The sequence below is a fragment of the Calidris pugnax genome, unplaced genomic scaffold (assembly GCF_001431845.1).
Source record: "Calidris pugnax isolate Ruff unplaced genomic scaffold, ASM143184v1 scaffold44, whole genome shotgun sequence".
Taxonomy (NCBI): Eukaryota; Metazoa; Chordata; class Aves; order Charadriiformes; family Scolopacidae; genus Calidris; species Calidris pugnax.
In genome coordinates this window covers 10,783,496-10,809,696 of record NW_015094506.1, presented here as the reverse complement: position 1 = coordinate 10,809,696, position 26,201 = coordinate 10,783,496, and the positions used below count along the sequence as shown (strand labels likewise).

Sequence of the window (26,201 nt, the reverse complement as noted above, 5' to 3'; positions counted from 1 at the left end):
CACTGAAAATAAACATTCCAAAAGTACCAGATTGACTTGAAGGAGACTTAGGCCTTAGGCTACAGGCCAGACTATTTAAACACTTCCCAACCCCTTTGCATAAAATTTTCTTCTGGACAAATCTAGGCTTTGAGAGGAGCCAAAAGAAATAATTGATTCACAGCTGTAGGTAGAACTTAAATCTTCTGAATAAAGCATTGGATGGCCATGAGCAGAATTCATCATGCTACACTAGATGTCAGAAGAAAAGACCCGAGCTGGTCAGCAATGACACAGTTGAACTCATTTTGGACATCATCTTTAGGATGAAATGAAACATCCTACAAAGTACCCACTTCTCTTCCCTGAATTCAGAGATAGCTCATTTCTAGATATCAACACCTCATTTAAAAAATCTCCCTTTCAACTCAATCTTGGAAATAGGATTTAAGTCCCTAAATCTTTTTAAGAATTCATCCTGTATTTTTTTTTGTAGTCTAGCATAGACTCAACACCGTATACATCTAAACTGCCATATGGGCAATTTTAATACAAGCAACACCTATATGTCATTCCATACTGTGTCCTTCGTTCTCCAAAAGCTTCACCAGAATTATCATTCCTGCTTTACAGAGGTGAAAGCAGAGAAGTAGAGATCTTTTTTATACTATCTGGAAGTAATATTCTGATATCTGCCTGACGAAAAAGAAGAACTCTTCTGAGGCCAGTGTCTTAACTCAGCCACATTTAATCACATTTTGGAGGAAGGTATTGATTGTGGAATTAACTGCGAATGCAGAGAGCTCTTGGGAGACTACTGTGTTCGGCTTAACAGAGCTCTAACAGCCCTCGGGTTAGATTGTATCACATATGGATGTTTGACTGATGATCTTCATTAACTTTTTCCTTCAAATGCGACATTTACTTTTCCCCCAAGAGACATGCTCTTCATTATTTTTTTCATGCACAAGGATTATACAGCATTTTTAAAAAATAAAAAGTATATTCAGTAATTCATACTGCTTACTCTCCCTTGCCATTGCATGTGATTCCCGTGACTGTGCTTGATAACAGTATTTCCAGCGCACAGAACGTTCCTTCGCAAAACATGGGGGCTGATTTTATTTGTTTCTCCTTTCCTTTACACATTTCCAGAATGTCAGCTCTGACGTTCCATATTTTTGCTGAAATTCTTCTTTGTAGTCTCAGAATTATGGATTGCAAGCTTAGTCAGAGCTATAATTGAGGGTGAAGTTAATCAAATACAAATGTTTATAAACCAGAGTTCTAAATGCTATGAATAAAAACCTTTTTCCACTTTTCTTCAGAGCTCTGTTCTGTATGAACACATTTCTATGGCTGATCCTTCACCCATTGAGAGCTTTTCTGAGTCTTGATGTAAAGGTGTAGGACAATGCTAGCGGGAAGAAGCTTCAGTTCTGGGTGACTTCAAGAAATCACAGTCTGCCCAGGTTTCAGTTCTCCTGAGTACACGATGGGGATGATAATACTCTCCAGAGGGTCCCTTCCATTCTTGTCCATACTGACTGCATAGAAAACCACTATCAAAAGGACTGATCTCAACAGACACAATGGTGTGAAACCAGTTAGAAAAGCTACTGTTTCAGCATGAACTGATGTTCATATCGTTAAAAAAATCTACAGCTCTATGAAGGGGGTGAGAACAGTGCAACCAGGAAGACCAAATCACCTACTCGTCTTAGATATGAGCTACACAGATGAATCTAGGGGAATATTAAAGAAATGCAATAAATATACTAGAATAACTGACATTGCTTGAATCAATTAATAGCAGCCCTCAGTTTTCTCAAGAATTCCTACAGAGTATAAATTTCCCAAAGGTCTAGCATCCCTATCACAAGAAATCTATTGTTTAGATCAAAAGTAAAATTGTCATTTGCTACTCACACAAAAGAAGAGCAACTTTTGTCTGCTTCTGTAACAGTTTTGCTGCTCAAAATTGCTGTAAGTGCAAAACATGGCTCTGCACATATATAAAGTACAACTATTTAAAGGCCAAAAAACCTTCAATACACAATATTTCAATATATTGAATTTTAAATTGCAGGCACCTATGAGCAGTTTCCTATTTGTATACCTTATAGATTTGGCCAAGTTGTGGATTATATTAAACAAAAAATTCCTTTCAAGTTCACTCAGAACATATTACTTCTGCTAAAAAATAGTATTTCATTTTATCTCCAGGTTGACAGACTTTCTATTAAAATCACAAAAAAGAGAACAATTTCCAAATGAAAATTTCAAAAAAATATATATTTCAAAAAAATATATTTTAAGCTTTTAGAGTTACGAAATTAAATATGCTGCCTTTCTATTTTTTTTTTCTTTTTTTTTTAATGGAAAAATCTTTGAGTAGATGACCTGAAAATGTTTAGTTTCGCTCCTCGTAAAACTGCATTTTTGGGCAGTTTTGCTATTCACAAAAAATAGTTATCAGATTGATGTTCACACTACCACTCAGACCATAATAATTTTTCTTGAAGCATCCAAAATTCTGGAGTGTCATGATGCTACCTACCAAAGTATTATTTGAACTTTCTTAATATTAATGTCTCATTAGGCAAACAAATCGGGATATTGACATTTACATAGTCTAGCTATTAAATTAGAGCACTTGCATTTAAAGGCATTAGGTGTGCCACAAAGCTCCCCAGTTAATACTGAGAGATATAGCTAAATGAGACAGAGCAGCTGCCTTAAGAAGTTCCCATCCTTTCTCCCATCTACCAAATGCTGCTTTTTTTTCCTTATTTTCCTTAATCCAAAGCAAGCAAATTCAGGAATCATAGAATCACAGAATGATATGGGGTTGGAAGGGACCTCTGGAGATTATCTAGTCCACCCCCCCTTGCCAGAGCAAGTCCACCTAGAGCAGGTTGCACAGGAACACGTCCAGGTGGGTTTTGAATGTCTCCAGAGACAGAGACTCCACCACCTCTCTGGGCAGCCTGTTCCAGTGCTCTGCCACCTTTGAAGTAAAGAAGTTCTTCCTCGTGTTTAGATGGAACTGCTTATGTTCATGTTTGCGCCCAGTACCTCTTGTCCTGTCACTAGGCACCACTGAAAAAAGACTGGCCCCATCTTCTTGACACCTACCCTTTAGGAAGGACATTTAGTGGGGAGAGAAAAGATCTTTCATTAGACTAAAAGTGCTGGTCTCAAGGAAAGCAGACAAGTTTTCAGGGACACAAATCTTTCTACAGGTCCAAGATAGAAGTAGCAAAGTTAAGCTAACTACATTTTGGAGACAGTCTCTCTAAATTTTTCTCAGTTGCGTTAATCTATTTGATAATATCAGAGGGAAGAGTAATGGAAGCAAGCAGATTAGATGGGAAATATAGCCAGAGGAGTGATGATAGGACAGAGTGAAGAGAGATGAAAGACAAGTGATGCTTCTGCTCTAAGAAGGGAGCATTTACTGTGGTTGTTGTAGAAATGTGTGTGTATTAGTTTTGCATTTGTTCTGACACAGTTTGGTCCCACTGGTGATACATGGGGTTTGTGGGAACATTGTTTCTGATGAGTTTGGTGAGGCTGGGGTGAGACGGAAGCTATTCGGTGCCTTGCAGTGAGTGGGTTGGGGAGATTTTCTTTTGAGTTGTGATCTTGTGATAAGCCATCCAGTATAACTGGAAAGAAATTAATTAAGGCCCAAACACATCAGTCAACTTAAGAGTTTATCAGCTAAGCCACAAAACCAATACACTCTTAGCCTTTGGTAAAACGACATGATTCACTGCCTGCTAAAATTAGTCAATTACCTTGTGTTTGTTGATACAAATGGGCACATCTGCGATTACCACCTTTTGGCAGACCTGCAGAAGCTTGTGCCTGGTCTCCTGCTTCTGATTCCTTACCAGAACCAAACACCTTAGCCAGAGACAGACCCACAGACTAAAAGTGAACAAGACTAATGGTGAGGCTACTGTCCTTCATCTGTGTCCTTCACGTAAGCACAGCAACTTCAGTACAGATTTTCACAGCAGAAAAAAATAAATAATCAAGAAAGAATGCCTTCAGCAAGAGTCCAGAACAGTGCTGGCTCACTGGCATGATGACACGTGGGTTCCAGTTCAGAATGCCAAATTCATATGAGCTGGTCTTTCAAATAACACAGAGGATGTCTTGTACTGGAAAAAAAATATGCTGTTTTAGTATGCTAGGCTAATTCAGGTAGGTTTTCATGGGATGCTGTGGAAATAATTGCATAGTCCTTGTTAAGAACATTGCTTGTGCTTGTTTGCAGTACTAATTGCACAAATGTTTATGCACAACAGACAATATGTTCAGTGTTTTCAATATCTAAGAACCATGTTAAGAATAAACACCAATGACATATTTTGCAAGATACATAATCTGTTTGTTTATGTGACTCATTATGTCTAAAGAGGAGATTTTGATTATTTTAATACAGTCCTGTGGTGGCTATTGTTGACTTTCCAATAGGCAAATGGACAGTCTGACAGCTAAATACTTGAAGAAGTTTCATATTTAAATATCTCCAAGAGCTGTAATTTTCCAAATCCATTAGATATTACATTTGGGATAAGGCGTAAAATAATCCAAGCAATATGATGGTCAAAGAAGTACCTTAGTTTGTTAACACAAAGGGGAGCAGCTGCAAAAATAATGATGTATTGTCAACGTGAACTTGTACTTGCTCAATTCAAAATAAAACCCTTGCAAATGTTAAGAAAACATAAATCCCAAGTACTTCTGTAGTTAAACTTCTTTCCTGTGAACCTCCCACCCCTCCACCAAAGCAAACAATAAAAGCAAATGCAATATATGCTATTTTACAATATACTTTAAAAAAAGAAAACCACATCACTTCAGAAGACAGAACATTTCAAATTAATGTTCATTTTTCAAAAACTTAGAATTTTTACAGTTAGGTAAAATTACAGTCATGCTATCTCATCTTTCAGCTCTCTAACATAATACTACCAGCCTATAAGCCAACAGCCCATACACAAGATCACCACAGCCTACTTTAGCACCCAGAAAAATGCAAACAGCTGCCTGGCTCTTCACTCCAACGTAATATCTGACGTAGTAGGAAAAAAACACCATGTGTGTATTATTTCTTCACATCTATCCCAAAAGAAGTACTTGTAAAGAATGAATATACTATTAGGAAATGTTATGTACTATGTTTTTATTAAAAGCTGATAATGTGTTCGGGATTGTTCAGTGACATTTTTAGCAAATTTTTACTAACCAGGCTTTACATAGCTTCTTCACTTAAATAAAATAATAATACAAGCAGAGCAATCAATGAAACTATAGCATGAAATAGTGCGGGAGTACTCGTAAACTTGAAATTGTTTGTCTTCTTCTTTGGGAAAAAGAAGTTTATGGGAAAACCCTCCAGCTTTGTTGTCAAGGAGTTTGGATTGCTTTGCAGCATAATGTCTAGAGTGCTGGGGATCTGGGTGCAGTGGTGCTATCCCTTGCAAAAATGCAGCCCACATGCTCAAGCTATGGGAAAGTAATGTCAGTATTACTTAAAAACTGCTTTCATTTGTTCCTTGCTAAAGTTAACCCAGTGTATTATCACTTAGGAGAAAAGACTTTTCAGTGCCTAATAAACAACAGTTTTAAGAAAAATACTATCATTTTCAATTTGAGGCTCCATTCTTAACTGCTTTATGAGAAAGAATGCATCTAGACTACTTCTTCAGCTGCCCTAGGAATTTATATTTAAATCATTATACAAAAGTACAAGATTGTTGTCGTTATTAGGCATGAAATGGAGAGGCTGCACCCATCCATACTCAGCACACAAAGTTTCAAATCCTCTCAAAAAAAGGTGTAGGTTTTTCCTCTCACACCACAGGAAGTTCAATAATTGGCATGCTGTTGGTACCAGCTGTCATGTTAACTGGGAGTTTTAAAATTAGACTAGATGGAAAAAAAAACTGAGGTAAAGAAGATATCTTGAAATTGCAATAAGATGTGGACTCCGTGATCTACCCGATGTTAATGATTGAAGGAACCTATAATTACCAATGAGGGCACTGCAAAGGAATTGAATGTTCTATCGCTGCAAGACGTGTCACCGACACCAAGTATTAATCATGACTTTTTAAATTCTTCTGTCCTCAGTGACCCATTCAAGTGTCACTGAGGAGGGCAACTCTGAGGGTGTCCTCACTCTCATCATGTTCTCAGTCTCTCACAGAACGCACTGGCACGATTTCCTTCCTACAGCAAAGTTCAATTTGTTCTTCCAAGCTGCCTCTTCTCAGTTTGCAGTAACTGACAGGCTTTGCCCTGGGTAATTTTGTTCACTGGACATGCTCACTCCAGGACAGTTTTCACTAGGAATCTTTCCAAGGATGTGTCACCCTGACTTTGCCTTGTATTTAGATCTTAGGTAACAATTCAAATCACACCATCACTGCTGCTTCTTCCTGTATCTAATTAACAAACATTGTGCACCCTTATCAGAGTTCTAGCAATCCAAAGGAAAAAAGAACCCAATCAATAACAAGGGAATCAGAGGTAAACAGAGGTAACGGCACAAACTTGAACATAGAAAGTTCCATCTAAACACGAGGAGGAACTTCTTTACTTTGAGGGTAGCAGAGCACTGGAACAGGCTGCCCAGAGAGGTGGTGGAGTCTCTGTCTCTGGAGACATTCAAAACCCACCTGGACGTGTTCCTGTGCAACCTGCTGTAGGTGAATCTGCTTTGGCAGGGGGGTTGGACTAGATGATCTCCAGAGATCCTTTCCAACCCCTATAATTTTGTGATTCTGTGACCATACATCTGCATTCTCTTCAGGGCTATAATAGGGCAATTAGGAGCAAGATGATCAATGCTTTTAACTAGGCAAGGAGAAAAGAATTTGAACAATCAGTATGACTAGAGCACTAGTTTCAAACACACATAAGCAAACTGGTGCAAGCTTCTCCGTGAGTATCAGTGAGTGATTCAAACCCACCTCACAGAGGAAGATGTAAAATGCAGGATTGGCCTTCCCACAAAACTGTACTCTTTTAATAAACTAAGTCCACTTTAAACTGCACCTTTCATTTAAAGGGTAATTCTGTTCACATTTTCATCCACAACTAAACCAATGAAAGAGTTTTATGATGTCTTTTACACTTGGCCAAATGTTTTTCTTCATGTTTATGCTGTGCAACTATCTACGTAGGATGCTGTTTCATACATTATCAGTTGAACTGTCAGAACTTAAAATAAGGAATGGGAGTGGCTTTTCAGCCTGAATCTTTTCACTGATCCATTACAGTCAACATCACATAGAATCCAACGGCACAATTGAAAAAAAAAAAGTGAACAGCAGCGCAAGAACAGGAATGAGTAGTTAGATCACAGCTGAAGGTGGATAACGAAGTTACTTTTCTAGTTCTCCTGCTGCAGGCTAATGACAAAAGAGCTTCAGTGGTACGACTGAGCAAACACAGCTGTTCCCTCCTGCCCCTCTGCTCTTGTGTCAGTGAAACTCTTTGTGGGGTTACACTGAGCAGCAGATCAAAGAGCTGATCTGCATTAGGAGTAATACTTCACTCTGTCAGGGGTTTTAGCACCACCAGCAAGGCTGAGCACTCCCACAAAGCTGTGTTGCCATCAACATCCCCGTCTCTTCAAATCATATCCTCATGGGGAATTTCTGTGTATCTATGTACTTTTGTGCAAACTGTGGTTGGTCACATTTCAACATTAGTCTTTAATGTGCATTGCAAGTAATCAGAAATTAATATTATGGTAAATTCAGCTAACCGAGGAATGCATCCTCTATCTGCAAAACATGTTTAATGTCTCCTATAGACGTGTCCAGTCTTCATGAAATCACTGATACAAATACTGATCATAAACATGCTGTGGCAATGTCAGAGGTGGTAGTGGTCTTATTTAGCCTCTGTCCTTGAGAACCAGATTGAAGCTACATGTTCACTTTGAGCAGCATTGAGCAGACATAAACTAGCCATGGCATTCTAGTTATTTGTTTGGTGTTTGTTAACCTCAGAGTTTAGTGCTTTCATCTTACTGACAATCTGGACTGAAAAATTCCTAGTTACATCTGCACAGTCCTAATTCAGTTCAGCGGTTCCCTTCCTCTAATTAAACGGCCATCGCTATAATGGGAAAGAAATTAAGTTTGCTGAAGTAATACAAATTTAAATAATGCAGCTGGCCCATTGGTGATGGTCCCTAGGGGGCGAAGACAGATCATCAGAGCTCGAAGGATGAGATCTACATGCAGAATGTGCATAGTTGAAACCCAGCGAGAGCTGTCTGGCCACCATTCTGTGATGTTATCTGGCATTTGCTATTGAAATCAGAAATGAATTATTTTCTAGGCAATGATAAATTGGAGAATAACTCTATAAGCGAATCAAAATTTTATCTTCCAGAGATTATCTTTGTTTTTAAAGGGGAAAAATCTTCATTTACTTTACAATCTCCCTTTGTTATTTCATACTCAGCTCTCCGTTTTTTTCAAAGTCCTACAGCTAGTTTCACATTCAGCACTTCAGATTCTAAGCACTAAGTCTTCTCCATACCCTTTATCTCCTGATTTTTACACTCTCCTACAAAAAGACAAGGGCTGCCCTTCTCTCTCACGCTGACACCTCAGTTTCATGACACAGGGGATTTTGGCAGTGGAATTCTTCTCTACCCTCTCTGCCAGTCACTTGTTTTGCTCAGCACTGGCGCTCTCTCCTAACCCACATGCAATGACGCAATTATTTGCACAGGGTTTCCAGAGGTGCACTAAGCTAAACTAATAGCTCCCTGAAACTATGAGCAGGAGGTCATGCTTCTGTGATTTATCTCCTGCTAGCTCTGGTTCTCACCTGACTCTCCTTTGAGCTAATTCAACGTGCTAAAATCACAGAGTTAAAAAACAGGGTTGGATAGTTTTCTGCTGCTCTATTTAGTGAGCAAAATCAGCTCACAGAAGGGTCTGACAAATATTGAAGTTGTTGTTCAGGAAGGGGAGAGAGCCAGTCCAGTGCAAAGCACAGCTCAGGGAAGACATGTAAAATATCCTCCCTTCCACAGAATTAAGCTGGTACCTTCTCCTGCCTTCTTTTTGATTATTTTTAACCTTATCTGGTTCCCTGATCCAGTTCACAATCCCCAAACATTTGTGTCAACAACTGAGTGAGTGACAGCCTGAGTGTAGAATTTCTTCAGTTAGTTCCTCTCTAAAGGTCACATGTTGTCTGAGCAGCATTTTGCTTCAGACACGTCTATTAGGTTCATTTAAGTAACACCATGCGTGGAGGTGTTACCAGGCATGAAAGATGAGAATCTGGTGCATTCAGCTTTTATCAAGGCTCCGTTAGTCCACTGCATTCTCTGCTCTATCACAACAAGAAAAATAACATTATGTGTGATGGACAGCTGTTCATCTTCTTTTCTTCTTACATTCTTATTGAACATTCTCATGTTCATCTTCTTACTCTTCAGGTTTAGTCCCTACATAAGCTAGAGATAAGCTTGCCTTCTTTATCATCATTAATAAAGTTTCACAACTACTCTCTACAGACACAAAAGATTTGCACTAAAGCTGCTATCACAATTCAGAATTTACCTCACAAATCATTCCAGAATAAGGCAAATCTGAACAGCAAGAAAGGGCCTGATTTATCAATAAGCTGGCTCATATACTTGTTTAAGAGCTACTTAGCTCCAGCCACACACTTCAGAAAAGCACTTTCAACTATCAGAAAGTTAAATAGCGATAGACTGAATTTCATAAGTAGTAAAATAAGTTTAATACCATAATTTCTTTGATCGTCAATGCTGCAGAAAAATAGGAGGGGTGCATTTACCTGATAGGATCTTCTGTGACTACAAAAGTTCAGAAAAGGGATCTTCAGGAACAATACAGTTGTTTGGGTGACCACTCAAATGACATTTAGGAAAATGCCCCAAAGACCAGCCATCAGGACCCCAGCTGTACATTCTGTGAAACTTTTCTCTCCACTATATTTATCAGCCCTGTGGGCTGGCTAGGCAAAGAAGATCATAAGTTTACACTGACACATAGTTAACTATTGGAGACCTGTCTGTGACAATTATTCATCTGTTTCTAAATGCAGCAGTTTCTTTAGTGCATTTTACCTCATCGATAAGCCTTGCCCAATGTTAGGAGAAATTTCAGGTTAGTCTGGGAAACACTGGACACTTCCATTTCCCAGGGAGTGAAACCAGTTATCCTGAGAAGCATGGACCCAGGGGGTTCAGCAGAACCAAGTGCCTCCACTCAGCACTTCGTAAACTGCCCATCTTCCACCAAGCTGCAACATGCTGATGCAGTGGCAAACAGAATTTTCTTCCTTCATAAGCAGCAGAACAGCAGGCAAAAAGACCTAGAAGGTGGGCTTCCCTACAAGTCTCATTACAGTGGGTTGCTTTATCTCCAATCTGTGAAAGCAGAGCAAAACTAGATACACACAGAAGCAGCCATCTTCTCCCCAGAATCACAATGCATTAAAAGATCACTAGATCTTTTTAATACAAAGCCAGGAACTTAATTTCTTTGAAGTATTCCCACTTAAATGTTTATTGCCACAACTGTAAATATCTATGCAAGATTAATGTGGATATAGTTTTTGAAAAGAAAAACTAATGGCATGAACCTGAGACTGGCAAGCAGAGAGTCAAAGTTTCATGTAGGTTCTATTGCTACATTTCTCCCATTTGATTTTTCTCTGACCTGTAAAATGTAAGCAAACCATACAGCTAGTCTAAATCAGCTGACAAGTCTGGCCCAGTACCTATCTACCAGAGACTCTGTACATTCAAGTGATCCTTTGCAATGAAAGCCAAGGACTGGCAATACTGAGTGGTTTGGCTACATACAAATTCTCAAGCAAGTCTGACTTCTACAAAAAAAATCAGAAAAAGGCTAGTAAAAAGTTTGAGAAATAAACAGAAAAATTTGAGAAGTAGCACTGCACACTGAGAGAGAGGATGATGTCCAGTCATCCCCATCTGTGACTGCCCAGCTCCGAGGGCAGAGTTGGCAGCAGAGGTGCAGCTGTCACTCAACACTGCGATCAAAATGCAGATTGATTACCAGACCTTATGTGACACTTACACTTTATCCTTTCAGTGTTTCACTGATTTTAATGCTCATGTATGCAGGATTTCTGAGAAGCTGAGAAAATTACTGGATATTGATTCAAACCGGTGTTTCCAGGACTGCTTTATCTTTCAGGGGGACAGTTCTGATTGTTGCCATTCCTGTCCTTATCCCATCCCTGTTTTGCGCCCTTTAAGTGATAAGACCAATCCAATAAGTCCCCTTTCTGCTTAGCGCATCTGTGAACTTTTTAGTCAGACTTGCAAGCGTTGCTAAACATGATCCTCAGCTCTCACAAACCTTTTCCTCACTAAATAACTGCCATTCACCCAGCTGACTTGTTCCTCAGCAGAGCTGACTTGTTCCTCAGCAGAACTGCAATACAGCCATAGTACCTAGGTTTTCTTGAGAAAACAACAGCAAACCATTCCTCTAAGCAGTGTAAAAGTCTCAGTTGTGGCCACCCAGACAAAAAAAGAGCCTGACCGCAAGACTATAGCTAACAAGCAGACCAACATCCACATAATAACTGTAAGGCATGGTATCTAGAAGAAAGAAAAGAAGCATGCCTTCGGTCAAACATCTCTATGCCTAACAGATCAGGAAGCGTGAAAGTATTTTATACTATTTAGGCTGGACTAGACTAGAACATCCCTAAGAGCATACTCGCTATTTTTCACTCTTTCATTCTACAAACAGCATCCAGTGGGATGATGGAGTTAAAAAGGTGTGGCTGTTGTTATCCTCTAATACCTCCGTTTACAATATTCTGGCACTGGCAAGCACTATGTACAGAGGAAGGAGCAGAGGCTGGATACCAGAAAGGTTTGAGTTCAGAGTTTTTCCCTTCCTATGGTTTAAAAAGAAACCCAGGAGCCTGGGCTTTTTTTTCTGTTGCTGTCTATCAACAAACCCCATTTATTCATCATATAAAGCAATATCTCTGTGGTAACTCCAGACAAAATTGATAGTTGTTCTTCGCGTAAATATGTTTGTTTTCTTTGGTCTAGGTAGCCACTGAAATGAACCAAGCATGTACGGGATCTGTTTATCTAATTGCCATTGATGGGTTAGCAATCACACATGCAAAGATTGTTACATGTTTTTAGCATAGGCCTCAGTTTTGCTTTGTCAGAGATTTGCAAAACTCTTGTCAAAATCATAAATCATTTTACTCCTGCTTTGACTGGATATAATGATGTTTTCACAAGGGCAAAGTTCAGATAGACAAAGAGATAAAAATATAAGGTCACTTCAGTGAGGCAATCTGAGCTGGAATGTACATTTTGAATGAACAAATCTGTAGACTTTGTACAAGGCTTTCCTCTCAGCCCTGCGCAGGCCTTCCAACAGGGAATATCAGCCTGGTGACTGAAGCACAGACGACAGAGTCAGCTTTTATTCTTGGCTTGGCTACAGATTTGTTGTGTGACCTTGATCAAGTAGTTTAACCTCTGCATTTCCTTATTTGTAAACAAGAATAATCACCATCCCTTACCTCATAGGTTTAATTCATGAATACCTGTGAAGAGCCTTGAGATTCTTGGCTGAATGTTGCTATAGAAACAAGAACCATAACTACAACATAATCATGTATGACACTTTTATGACCCCGGTCACTGTAGTACTCAAGTACTTCAGCCTTTCCTTTTTAATATGCAGTGGTACTGTCATTAAGAGTGAAATAGCAGCAGTGTCCTATTTCATCCATTTTTGGAGATGGGGAATTGGAGTACAGGCATTACACCTACACAAAAAAGTGTGTTTTGGTTTAACTTTCAAATTTAGTCACATACATGAGGTAGATATAGGGAAGGCTGAGGAAAGAAAACTCAGACCTATATTCACCTTCACATGGGTCCAAGTGTACACGTGTACAGACCATATGGGCAGGGTGACCACACTGTACTTAGCCGGCCACCAACATTTATCCCATCAGCCCTTCTTGCAAGATAGCTGCTAAGCACCTCTTAAGAGAATTCAGACATCACACATTGCAAAAACGACAAGAGTTTTAGGCAGCCTGGGAGACACACACACACTTATCAAAAGGTATCTAGTGAGTAACAACATGGCTTCATAGAAATGGGTGAGGGATCAAACCAGCAGTAGGTTTCTCAGTAGTCCAGTCACTGGGACACAGCATAGGCACAAACATGGAGACCTCCTACTCTGCTTCAGTCAGTGTCATAATCCACATTGACACCAGTCAGTGAAGGTTCAGTGGCGAAACGACCACTCAGAATTAAAGAAGGAAACCTGGAGATGTGTTACATCTCACATTAGTCCTTTGCCCAACCACTCCATTCTTCTCCTGCACATGTGGAACTGGCAGTGATGCCACTGGGAGCACTACACATTCAGAAGAGACCAATAAAGCTGAGATGATCATGATCCAAGGAGATACTTCTGCATAGTGCAGGTGCTTGAACATGTCATTCATGCACCAAAGTCAGTCTGTGCAGCAAACATGGAACTAATTTTGTTTCAGAAACATGCATTAAATAGTTGGAAATGACAGCTAAACAGAGTTATTGCTTGTTGCTGTTCCTCCAAATTTGATACTGTTTGAACTATAAAAAGTTTTAATTAATCCACGTGAATTAACACATGCATTTTAATGTCACATTTGCTTTTATATGTTGACATTTGTGATAAGATTTCTATTAATAAAGTTTGTTTACTGACAGGCTTTTTGCTGCTCCTTCCCCAGCCACCAACATTGCAGGCAGCCAGTTTAATCATAGCACTGCTAGTTGTGAAGTGGTAAAGTATCTGTGCTTTAAGCCTGCTTCAGGATCTACTAGCAGAGTACAGGGTTAAATCATCATATGGCTTAACTTATTGACATAAAAGCCAGTATAGAATTTATACGCTGAAAGAGTGTTTAAGTGCAAGAATTTATACAGTGAATCATTTCAACTGATTCAGCTCACTGTCTCACTCACTGTCAAGATACACAAGACTGCATCTGCTGCAACAGGACTCAAGTTTGGAGGGACCGTCTATGTCATTAGGCTGTCCCACAGTCAGCAAGTGTGGGACATTTTCTCTATGGCTGAGAAACAGTTCCTGAATTGAGATCATCATAAAGTACGAGATTCTGAAGTTAAACCTCAACCACATGCCTAGATATTCTCCTATCCTGTGAAGAAGTAATTTTTTTAAAAATGATATACTATATTTTTTACAATATTTATAGAAAAGTTTCAAATTACTTTAAGTTCTATTTAAAAATCAAAACAAAACAAAAATAACTGTGGATTAAACCTCCTGCATAAGGCCTTCATAAATATTTTTTCTACAGTGCTGTAACACGAGCATTTGACCTAATGCTCCTTTTTCTTACATTAGACCAACAAAACCTTGGCAGCAGTTTCTGGACACTAGTATAAACAGCTGGGTTCCCTGAGGGCCTAAAGATACGCTTTAAAAAAAACGAGTCCATTGTAGACAATTTTTTTCCAGACCCTTATCAAAATGTTCATCCTGAATATCCCACTAATGACAGAGAGTCCATACACATTAGATGGACCTTATTAAAAGGCCTTTCTGGAGGCTCATCTCAGTTTACCAAGGCCAGCTCTTAGGATTATTTTGTCTGTCTGCCAACACTAAGGTTTGCACAAAATGATGACCTTCAGTATCTTTGCTAAGGAATAGTGCAAATGACATTTTAGCAGCCAACCCCTGCTGATTAGCACGAGACTTCAGCGGGTTTAGCGGGCAAGCTGCTGTTGAGCTTGGTTAACACATTTGGGGTATTGTTTGAAACCTCTGTGCTGTGGAGTAGCATTGTATGAATCAGCAAACACAGAGAAATATCTGTATAGATCTGATATGTATAGAAGTCAATGTTGGTCATTTTATATCAGGCAGTATATCTTTGGTGTCTTTTGTGGCTCGAGTTAAGACTAATCCACAAACCCGGATTAAAAAGAATAACAAAACACAATCCCTTTAGTTAGCTAGTGTTGATTGCTTTCCTCTCATGAAGGGAAAAGCAGGGCAAACTCAGAGATTGGACCTTCCTCATTTGATTCAACATAAGAAAGGAGAAAAAGGATAGGTGAAAATAGGCTATGAGCTCTCCCTGTTGTGATTTTGCCAAGTGTTTCTCACACATGACCAGTTACATGACCAGTTAATGGAAAGACCAATGCCCAGAAATTTCATAGCCCAGTTCCCACGCTTCCAGTCCTGCCTATAAAGCCTTCCAATCACCACCACAAAGGTTGTCTCTAAGTGACCAACCCTATGCCTTTAGTATGGGAGGGGACTTCCTCTTTTCCATTGTGTTTCAGGTCACTTCTGATAAAAGCTAGGTCCTTGGTCTCTTTGGTTCTTTTTTTTTTTTTAGATTTTTAAAGGACATTTTCCATACATTAATAAGGAGGCACCTGCTTTCTGTTAGGGATGGAGAAGGAGAGTCCTGATCTGTCAGTGTTCTGGTTTTGCTAATAAAACTCTGCAGGTTGGTGTGATACTGCTAGATCGGGAATCAACAATATACCAATAAGAGCTTACTGCACTGAATCAAGGCACTAGGATGAACTCAAGGCATAATAAAATGAATAGCAATGAAAAAAAGTTCAGAGCCATAAGATTGCTACAAAACTAGTCCATCTGTTGCTTACACTTCATTCATCATATAAACCAGCAAAACGTGGATGTAGATTGCCATGGTTTTAGTTAAGAAAAGCAAAGACGCAGGATCAGACCTTTACAGTTTGTTAACTCAAGCATCAACAGGACAGCCTTGGAGACGTTTCTCCAGTCACTTATGAGAGAGATTCAGTGTGTGCAGTGCAGAGTTGACATCATGAAAAAGGATGTAAAGTGTCTGCTGTGCAAAGACATTTAACTGCTAGATCTAAAAGAAGCAGAATCAACCTCTTAGTTCTCTGCCTGGCTCTGCCTTCTTTCTCACTGCAGAAGCAAAAGTGCTAGTATTTCAATTAGCTGTGTAAGGTAGCATTAGCCACTTCAACAACAACTGAACAACTTCAGCAACTAGTATGTAAAACATTAGTCCATGTTTGACATCAGCCTAATCTGAACTGAAAAAGAAAACAAAGAGATGCCATCTAACGAACGCAGCTTATCTTGACCCATAGAAAAGCTACAATATAGAATATGATGTGACCTGTTCTCAAATGTTTCAACCATGCCATGCTCCCACCCCTGGAGAACCTCTACTCGCTAGAGAGAGTTTGACCCTCACAGACATCCTCTGGCCTCTGAGACTGCTAATTAGCCCATCAGACCTGTTTACAGTATGTCAGCTGTAGGACAGAATAAAAGCAATGACTAATTATAGGTAGGCCTTATAAACAATGTTAAATGCTAATAGCCTCAGACTATCTTAGTTTTTAGATGTTCTAGAAGGTGAAATTCTCTATCTCTCCCCAATTGCCCTTTCTTCCCTCTTTAGGCTTTCTCTAGCCTAGACTCAAGTTTACATTTTTAAAGATTTTAAAGAAAGCTGCCATATTATCACCTACTTCACTGGCAAAGCTGAAAAAACTAGCAAAGCTATGGTTATCATCCCTCATATAGTTAAGATGCAATAGCAGTGCAAATACCAAAGCAAGAGAATGCTTTAAAGAAAAATGTCCATTAAAACTTGACTTACGATAAGCCAGGCTTTATATTAGTTTAGGAACAGCTGCAGAGAACGGCAGTGCCTCCATGTTCCCCAACAGTTAGTGTGTCCATTGAGTAGGTGAGGAAGGAAGAGGAAACGATGCTGGAAACAGGGCAGCACACAGCAATCCTCAGGGGAAGGGAAGCTGAGCAGTGCTCATGTCCTCCCAGTGTGGAAACACCTTTTCCCCTTTGGAAATCCAGAGAGAACATTAGCTATTCCTGTTCCCTACTCTAGAACTTCTGACTGGCACAGCTCTTGTTTTGAGTTCTGGCAAGAGGTCAGTCATCACATAAACACTGCTGAGTGTATTAATTACTGTGTTCACATGGTCACTGTGTCTTATTGCCCAATTATTTCAGAACTGAGTGCTATGTACTGTGCCAGGTCCAAGTGCACAGCTCTCACTGACTTCAAGGGCTCCCTTCACACGTAGGCCTGTTGGAATCTACGTTTTTCATAACTTTATTTACCTGACCTGTAAATATTTTGGAGAACATAATGGTGTTTTGAACGTTCACATATTTGTCTTGTCTACGCATTGAAGCTGTAATTACACATGTATCTCTTGCAGAATTCATTCATGAGGAAAACCATACAAGTTTACGAGTTAATCATTTTCCTGAATGTCAAAAGCCAGGGCAGATCAGGATGTGCATTGGCAGAGCTACAAACTAGGCTGCTTTAGTATTAGTAGTAATTTTCCTAGCCTCAGTAAGACTTTTAATAGTTTTTGCAGCAGGTTAACAAGTAGCCATGGATATTTGCCACAAGTAATTGCAAAGAACAGGAAAAAAACATAATTATTAAGAAAAAAAGGGGCTTGAGTTTTCAATTCAAAGAAAAAGAAAGAGTCCAGGTCTTCCTTTTAGCTTTCAGCTTGTGAGCAAAACAGATATTCTGCCTTAGTAAGAAAGAGCAGGGATTTCAAGAAACCACTTACTTTTATCCACTCAGCACATGTTATAAACCAGATGTTCCAGACCAACATCCAGTATGATTTTGTTATGGCTGCTATGTGTAGAATGTGGCTGAGTAGCTCACACTACGTAGGCTCAACCTTCAGCTACAGGTTCAATGAGGCCAAAAAGGCAATGCTTAGCTACATAGACCAGCATGGCAAAGTATGCTTTAGTTGCTCCATCTCATTGTCTGGTAGATAAACAAAATCCACCTTGTGAACCAGACTGTGGACTGGGATGACTGACATGCTGACACACATTCTGCCGTCCTGGTTCCTGGGATAGCAACATTTGGCAAAGGGAACACGAATACTTAAGAAGCTTTTCTCATAACACAGACTATTTTTTCCATACACCTTAGGAAGATAAAAAGCAGTGAGATTCTTACAATGACTCTTTAGATAGCCACCCGCACATCAGCCACTGGTGATAGCCAGAGAAAGGAAACACTCTTCTGGGCTTCTGTTTCATCAGACACCAGTATTCTTTCATCATTCCCCTCACTCATTTTCTTTTGGTTATACAAGATGAGATACAATGTGTGTGCAAGCTATTTCATATTCTGCCTCCTTGCCTGCCACTCTAACTGTCCCTTTTTTCTGTCAACCCCAAATCTGCTTCTTGTGGTTCCTTCCAGAGCACAGACAGAAAGTAGGTCAGACAAGTGGGCACTGTCAGATGACTAGTTTCAATTTATGGACATGTTGTTGTCTCTGTAGTACCATAGTAAGCTGTTGTTACAAATCCTTAAAAGTTTGTTTTAGCCTGAAAGGCTATTAGACTTACTCGACTGGCAAAGGAGAAGGCTTTCTGCAGGAATTTCATCTGGTTAAGTCAACAGAGCTCTGCCTGCTGAGCACAGCTTCCAAACATGGGGCTTCATTTTGTATAATTAGTTCTTCACCTTTTCCTGTTTATAATGAAAACACTATTGAATGCATAAACCACATAAGAACTGGGTTTTAGTTTCCCTTCTCCCCTCACCTTTGCCCACACACTCCAAACCCAAAGTCTCCATCAATCATTTTGGTTTTCAGTCATGATGAACCTGTCCAGCCAGAATGAAGTTAGGTGTTCATTCTCATGAGCTGTACAGGCACTCTCTAGGAGAAAAAATTCTCAGACTTCAATAGGACAATTCTTCCAGTTCCAAAATTGGCATCTGAGAAGAATGACACTTCTGGAGGGCAATTCAGCCCACTTACTTTACACTTTCTGCTATAAGGGGAGCATAAACTTTTATACTCTAATTGGCTAAGATTATATGAGAAGTATCTCATCCTAAGCCTTTACATTTAGAGCATAGATGATCCAGGGTCTTTTCCCTTAAACTTCTTTTAGAAAATATTTTCTAAGCAAATGTTGCTGTGACTAATCTCATTAACTCATGGATCCAAGAAAGGCCATGAAAATGAGTGCATTATTACCACATCTAAGAAAACCAGTTCTAATACTGTTAAGCTGCAACTAGTTCCCTTTGCAACAGCAACTTCTAAATGTTCTGGCTCACAAACTCATGGCATACGATAGCTTTTGCAACTTATGCTTTATCGTAACACATGGGTATTTCTAGTTCATTCTATCCGTGAGCATTCAGTGTGAAAGCCTCAACAGTGCTTGGGGGTATTCTCAAAAATCCCTCAGTTATCTCACAGCACTCAGTTCAGAAAACTGGGTTAAGTGTAGAAGTCAGCAAGAGACTTTCCAATTTCATAAGGTCATCCTAGCCAGTTAGTTTAGACTATTAGTCATGTGCCTTCAGCTTCTGGTTGATAGTTTTTCAAGACTGTCCATTTAGTGTTTCCTTCCTGAACACAAGTATTTTCACTATTCCAAGGCAACAAATATTTTAGCCAGCTCTCTTTAGGAAGTACGTTGCTAATGGCAAGAAATTAAATGACTGCCACAGTCTTACAGTTAATAGCTTATTTATTTTTCAGCAGTCACTGGTTCTATACATGTACCTCAAAACTTTGTCCCAACCTGCTGTTTCCAATCATTAATGTTAGTGGTATTGCTTTGCTGATACATTGAAAAATTAATTTCAGTGTTCATCTAATTTTATGCTATTGGAACTTAGACTTCCTTTCATAAAATTCCAGACACAAATAATTACAAAATTTGTCAGCTATATTAAGTATTTCAAAGTTACAGTAAAAGGCTGTAACCACGAGAGAAGCCTATTCTGCTTGGTGCTATATAGTCTAATAGGGCATCCCTACATTTCCATCAAGGCATGACTGTATCCTATGAAGGTATACTTAAATATGTAGACTGCAAGCACTGAAGCTACAGAGCTTGGCACAGATTACCTGTGTGCCTGCCTGGAAAGCAAATTCAGAAAATTAATCTGTGTTGAATTCTTTGCTGCTGAACCCATACTGATAGGAGTATTTGACTAATGTTAATTAACTTGAGGCTAATTTAAGTATTTCTATGTAAGAACTAATGTGATTGCTATGTAAATATCTTTGTAGTAAGATATGGTGCTTTCTTGTGGTTGCCAGAATTAAAGAAAGGTAATGTCATGAAAGAATGGGGACACAGTGAAGCCAGGTGGCTCCCTTAATTTCCTACTAAAAATGGCATCCACCTACTGATGCAAACTGCCTGGCATGAACTAGAGTGAATAGGTACAGAAACAGATAATTTCTAAACTTTAGTGTCTACATATTTTCAGAAGTAGCATCTGTGCTTAAGACAGCCCAACATACCTTACTTGCCTTTATCAGCACAGTGTTAACTTCCTGTCAGCTTGTCAACTTCACTTCCCAAATTCAGCCTCGTATTTCCTCAATCTGAAAAACAACAATAACAGCAACTCAAAAGTTACCGGAAGCAGGGGTGGCAATAGTATTAATGACATATATTTACCATCTTATCAACTCACTTTAAGTGCTACAAAAGAGAAGCAGAATGTAGAAGAGTTATTTTTCTAAAAGTTCCACTTAATTAATCTTTTCTGTCTGCTGTCAATTACAGCTCCCCTCACATCTCTGCAGTGCTGATTCCATAAGTCACTTGGAAAATGGCATCAGACCTTCAGTGTCAAAAAGTGGTGGCATTAAGCAATAGCTGACCACTAGGCTTAAATATAAACAAGAGGTCTCTGATACACTGCTGCTGTTATAGAATCCTCTGAATTTCTTATTTCTAAACAGAATCTTCTGATACATCAATACACAGTGGTTAGTTATTCAGCTCAATCTGAGGACTGAAGAAGAAAACAAAAATGCCGAAGTTGTGAACACACAGTCAATTAAAAATGCAACTTTTAAGGCTCTTTAGCTTCTTGATTTTTTTGTCAAATCTTTTAACTGGCTCAAAAAGTGACAACCACCATCACTATCATCAGACTCTGTAGCTGAAATACTAAAACCCCATATTTGAAAAAGAAACCATGGAAAAGTAAAACTGAAAACACTTTAAAATTACTGATTAAAAAGAAGTATTTCACAGGAAATTCACAAACAGAATACAGAAGGAAAAGCAAGTAAAAGAGAACAGAGAGGAAAAGATCAGAAAGTCATGTTATATAATGTTATAATTTAACAGTAGGTGAGCTAAGTCGATATCTAAATTTACATCTAAATCTAAATACAAATCTGAATTTTCCAAGGTTTAAGATTTGAAAAAGTCATGGTCTTTCCTTAGTACTGTCATGAAATGTGCTTTTGAAATAGCCCCTTCTTCACAAAAATGAGTTGAAAATACATTTTCATGTGTATATCCAATACTGTTCTGTTTGGAAGTAGTTTTGATCACTGTTGGTCCAGTTTGCTTGCACTCACGTGCATTTTACAATGCCATTCTGCTGTGCACCTGAAAGAACCAGGAAGAAAAGTTTTTACCCTGCGTATCAGATGGCTTGTTCTGGTTTCTAGTTTGCTATTCTCCTTTACCCTTCTTTTACGTATTGGAAATTTGGCTACAACACAGCTGGTTGGTAGGCTTAGTCTTGCCAAAAGTTGAGATGAGAATGAAAGTTTCTCAAGCTCAATCCAACTGATATTGTTGAGTTTCTGTGGAGGAGAACAATCTTATAAAATAGGATGCAGTGTACGTTTTCAAGTTATCTGGGAATTCTATCTTAAAAACTATTTGCTGTTGCAAGGACATGGGACACTAATGATGTCCTTGATCTCTCCTATTGTTCAGCAGTAGTTGTAGCAGTTGTGGGGTTTCTTCTCTGCTTCAGCATTTTACAAGAACTGAGCATTAACTGTGAAATGCAGAAGTTGAGGCACTGAGCTGATCGCCACAGACAACACAGGGTATGCTATTGTGGTTGGTCACACAGCCCACCAGCAGGTACATCTTGTGGGGAAAAAGAAGGGTGATTTGATCCTTGCTTTTCTGATTATGTTCTTCCTTGTAGCTGCATTTTTTTCTCCTACCGCATCTTGTCCATCCCATTTATCTGGTTTCCCATATCCTCACCCTATACAACAAGGTAAATAGACTCCAGAAGTTTAATTCTCAGATGTCTGCTTTCACTCATCCAGCCCACTGTTTCCAAAACCTTAGAATTGAAGAGCTATCAGCACTTCCCTGAGAAAATAGAAGAAAACACACAATATGTCTTCAAGAAGTGAAATTCAATGCTTCAGAAACTAACCAGGGCACAGTGTAGCTGTTCAAATCCTGGAAATACAGATAATCAGCCAGTAGCATCTTTTCCAAAAATACCCACTGTGCATCTGGCAGCGTGAAGTCTACTTTCCTAATAAGCTCAAAAAACTCAACCCAGGAAGACAGGTTGAAACACTGAAAACTCGAGGCATGGATGAATCCAATACTTGATTCTGGAACAGTCATTAGACAATAAAGAACTCTTAACCATGAAAAATAACTTTCAGCCAGCACAAGTCTGTGTGCATTCCTGCTCCACTTCCAGTCTCCCTGAGAACACCGGGGGCAAAAAGCTGAGAAAGCTAAACCAGTTCCCCCAAGCGACGTAAGTTCTCCCTTGGCCTGCTGCCATTACAATAAAAGGCAACCTATTACAACCAGCTTTGGTCAGCTACTGCATAGACTTTTAGAGCTGAAAGAGTCATCTGAGGCCTCCTTTAAAATCAATGGAGAAAACAGGCATTTAACAAGTGATTCATCCAGCTTATTTTAGACACTGACATCGGGATGAGATAAATTGTGCTGCAAAATGAAAAAAGCCAAGCCCTAGAAATGCCTGTTTCCCTCCATACACAATAAATGAAGTCCAGACGAGGAACTGTCTGCATTTGGTAAGATGAATCCCACCAGTGAGCCTGTGGCACACATTCATTCCTCTCAGAGGCCTTTTGTTATAGCTGCTACACTTTCCACCATTTGCAGAGTCCTGGGCAACCAGAGTCCCTCCATGATGAGCTCTAAATGGACAGTGGAATCACAGATATTCAAAGCTATTCTAGGATTTCTAAGCTATCAGATCCTACTGTGTGGACTGACATGGATCTGGAGGGTATGCCTCACCGTGTAGAACACTCTACATGTAGAATATTTTACACGGTGGATGGGAATGAAATAGATCAGAGAAGCTCTCTTTTCTAAATTGGGAACATAAACTCCCTCCCATTGCTGAGTCTTGTTACAAAAACTGAAAGACCGAAAACTGCATGAATATATGCTACAAAATGAAACACACTAAGCTGCATTCCTGAGCAGAAAATTGAAATACTAGCAACCCAGAATGCACAATACAGCATGAAAAATAATCCCCTTTAGTCAAAGATCTACATCATCTTCCTCACTGTTTTATAGCAGTATTGAACACCAAAGAAAGAGAAGATCTACTACAAATCTTCCTACTCAGAAGCAGCTAGAGATGCCAAGGTCAGCACTTGGCACTGCCCATATTGTAAGTTAAGCTTGACAAAGGTCTATTTTCTGAAAATCCAGCTTTATGTTATTTCCTATTACATGGAAATCCCTCCAAATTAATTAATAAAGAATATCTGCATGTGTAATAATAAAAATAATCACCATCTGGATAGTGTATACCATCACAATGCTCTCTGTTAAGCTCCCTAACCTCAGACTGCCCACAAACCCCATCACCCTTCACAGCAAGCAATGACACAGCTAAAAGACAAGGAACCATCTTATCTGCACAGAGAACCGAATTAGCCAGGCACAGAGCTTATCCACATAGCAGCAAGGACACTCTTGAATCAGCTTTAGAACTCCAGTGCTACCCAGTATTTTTCCTGCTGGAAAACCAGCTGTTTTCATGTGTCCCCAGATTCAGCAATAATGACACCCTAACAAGTCCAGAATTAATAGTTAGCGGATTTGGCTTCAAGACGAGTACTGCACAGCATCACAGACACAGTTACCAGGATCCTTTTACATGCTACATATATTTTGCCAATACAATCTGAAGCCATGAAGAAATATATTGCCAACAGAAGCAGCCAAATGTGAATTCATTCTGCCAAAAGAACTTGCTAGCTGCTCTATGCCAACAGACTGTTTGCCAGCGAGATCTCCTCATGCAGAAAAGGCTGCGGATTTCCACTGTCTTTCAGAATCTCTGTCAGATTCCAGTATTAAATGGACGGATTAACATTTTGCAACCAATGAGGTGACATTGGTTGTCTTCATAACTGTTTTTAGTCACAAGTCAATACTAGTCAACATGTCAATTTACACCATCATCTGTACTGAACCATGTAAATACAAGGCTGCAAATATCTGAGAGTGCCTTATGAGATGTTGTTAAAGGAGTTTAGATGAGAAGTTTGTGAGCTTTCATATGCCGCTACAGACATTACAGGCTTACTATTACAGCATGTACACCCAGCTGACACCATCCTGAACTATCTTTACAGGCTGAGCATTAGTAAAAATCAAAAGGACAGATACAATGTGCTACCAAAAATGGTAAGTCATTGTTTATGTTTCACACTAGGATTTTGCCTTTTGCAGTCCCAACAATAAAACTACCTTGCTGGAAAACTAAGTGGTGATTCAGGGGATTTGAAAGTTTTCTCTGAAAAGATGTTTTTGTTGCTGTTTACTAACCCAATGAATAAGGAACTTTGTGGGAATGTACTGATTCTGACTTAACTTTTTTGGAGGGTTTGAAAGTCTATCCAAAGAAAAAGAAAGAGAATAACCTAAAGACGATCCAGTGCTGAACCACATAAAAGATTCAGATGAAGTATCTAATTTGCCATTTCCCACAACATTTAATTTATGAGAAATGTTTTGTGTTTTCAGCTTCTTCTATCTTCAAGAGAAAATCTAAACATTAGAAAGGACTTTACATTTTTGGTTTATTAAGAGAGACTTTATTAATGAAAAGGTATGTGAGAGAATACGATGTAATTGCTGCCAAATCAAAAAATTAGCACAAGAAAGCTACAGCTACCCTGGAATCCTCCCTACAGAAACTGTAGTACATTGATGAACCTATAACAAATTTGGCCACACCTTCTTTAACTGTCATGGCAAGACATCTACAGAAAACAAAACAAACCTTCTGTCAAATAAGACACTCCAGCAGATCATCTTCACCCTCTCAGGAGAGGATGAGAGAGATCAAGTAGAAGACAGATGTGTGGGCAGATTACCCAAAGAACTACAGGACAAGACTCATGTTATTATGATATATATAGACTAAAATGTGGGCTCTGTTGAAATAACTGAAGAGCCAATGCCAACCTTAATGTAGCAATGGGGTTTGTATGCAAAGAGAAATAAGAAACTAATCAATTATAGATCCCATTTCTTATGTCTATATTTGGGTATAAGCAAAAATGTAAAAATTTCCATAATTCAAATTTAATAAGGAAATCTACCAAATACCATTTGCCTTCGTTCTTTGAGAACCATCAGCATACAAAAACAAATTTTAAGTCTCTCTCCAAGTTTCAGTTTGTAACAAACCAGCATTTTGAAGAAAGCTTTCAATTCTTATTATTCAATATCCTTCTTTTAATGTTTGTACAAATTATTAGGCAAACACTTGCAAAGGCCCTAGGTAATCAGCAACTATGTTTATAGAAACACTATACTTAAAATGTAAATTGACTCATGTTTATCTTTTAAAGGCTTTCAGAAATCCTCTTAAACCACCTCATTTTACAAGTTAGTGAGAGTTTCACTTTTGACTTTAATGGTTACAGGATTGGCTCATCCTGACCTAAGACATCCACCTTTTAAGGGATCTGTTAGAGATGCACACCTACTCAGTAATACTTGCACCTTCAGTGAAATAACCTTCCTTTAAAAAGCAGTTACCACACAGTCATATGGAGCGCCTAAAAATACCTTCAAAGTAAGTACAATGTAAGCCAGCCCTCTGAATCTTCAAATCTTTAATCTTTGGTGTAGTTCTGGTTGATAAATGTAGCTGTTCAAGGTTTGTATTGGTTAGTTCAATAGAGATGAATATTCTTCCCACCTACTTATTCTTCCCACTTCAGCACTGTTGTGAGGAGATATTTCTGATATCCACCTACGCCAGAAAGAATCTGGACTACAGCCCTTTTAAATCTC

At 39.0% G+C, this 26,201-nt stretch overlaps 1 long non-coding RNA gene across 1 annotated transcript in view; it reads right to left on the bottom strand.

The window, feature by feature from the left end:
- The window catches only part of LOC106901232, a 117,595-nt gene that overhangs the window by 71,334 nt on the left and 20,060 nt on the right, over positions 1-26,201 (bottom strand). The window contains exons 4-5 of the long non-coding RNA XR_001414287.1: positions 20,414-20,497; positions 18,486-18,609 (exon numbers count right to left, since the gene is read on the bottom strand). This is a non-coding gene — a long non-coding RNA (uncharacterized LOC106901232). The remainder of the gene's footprint in view (positions 1-18,485; positions 18,610-20,413; positions 20,498-26,201) is intronic.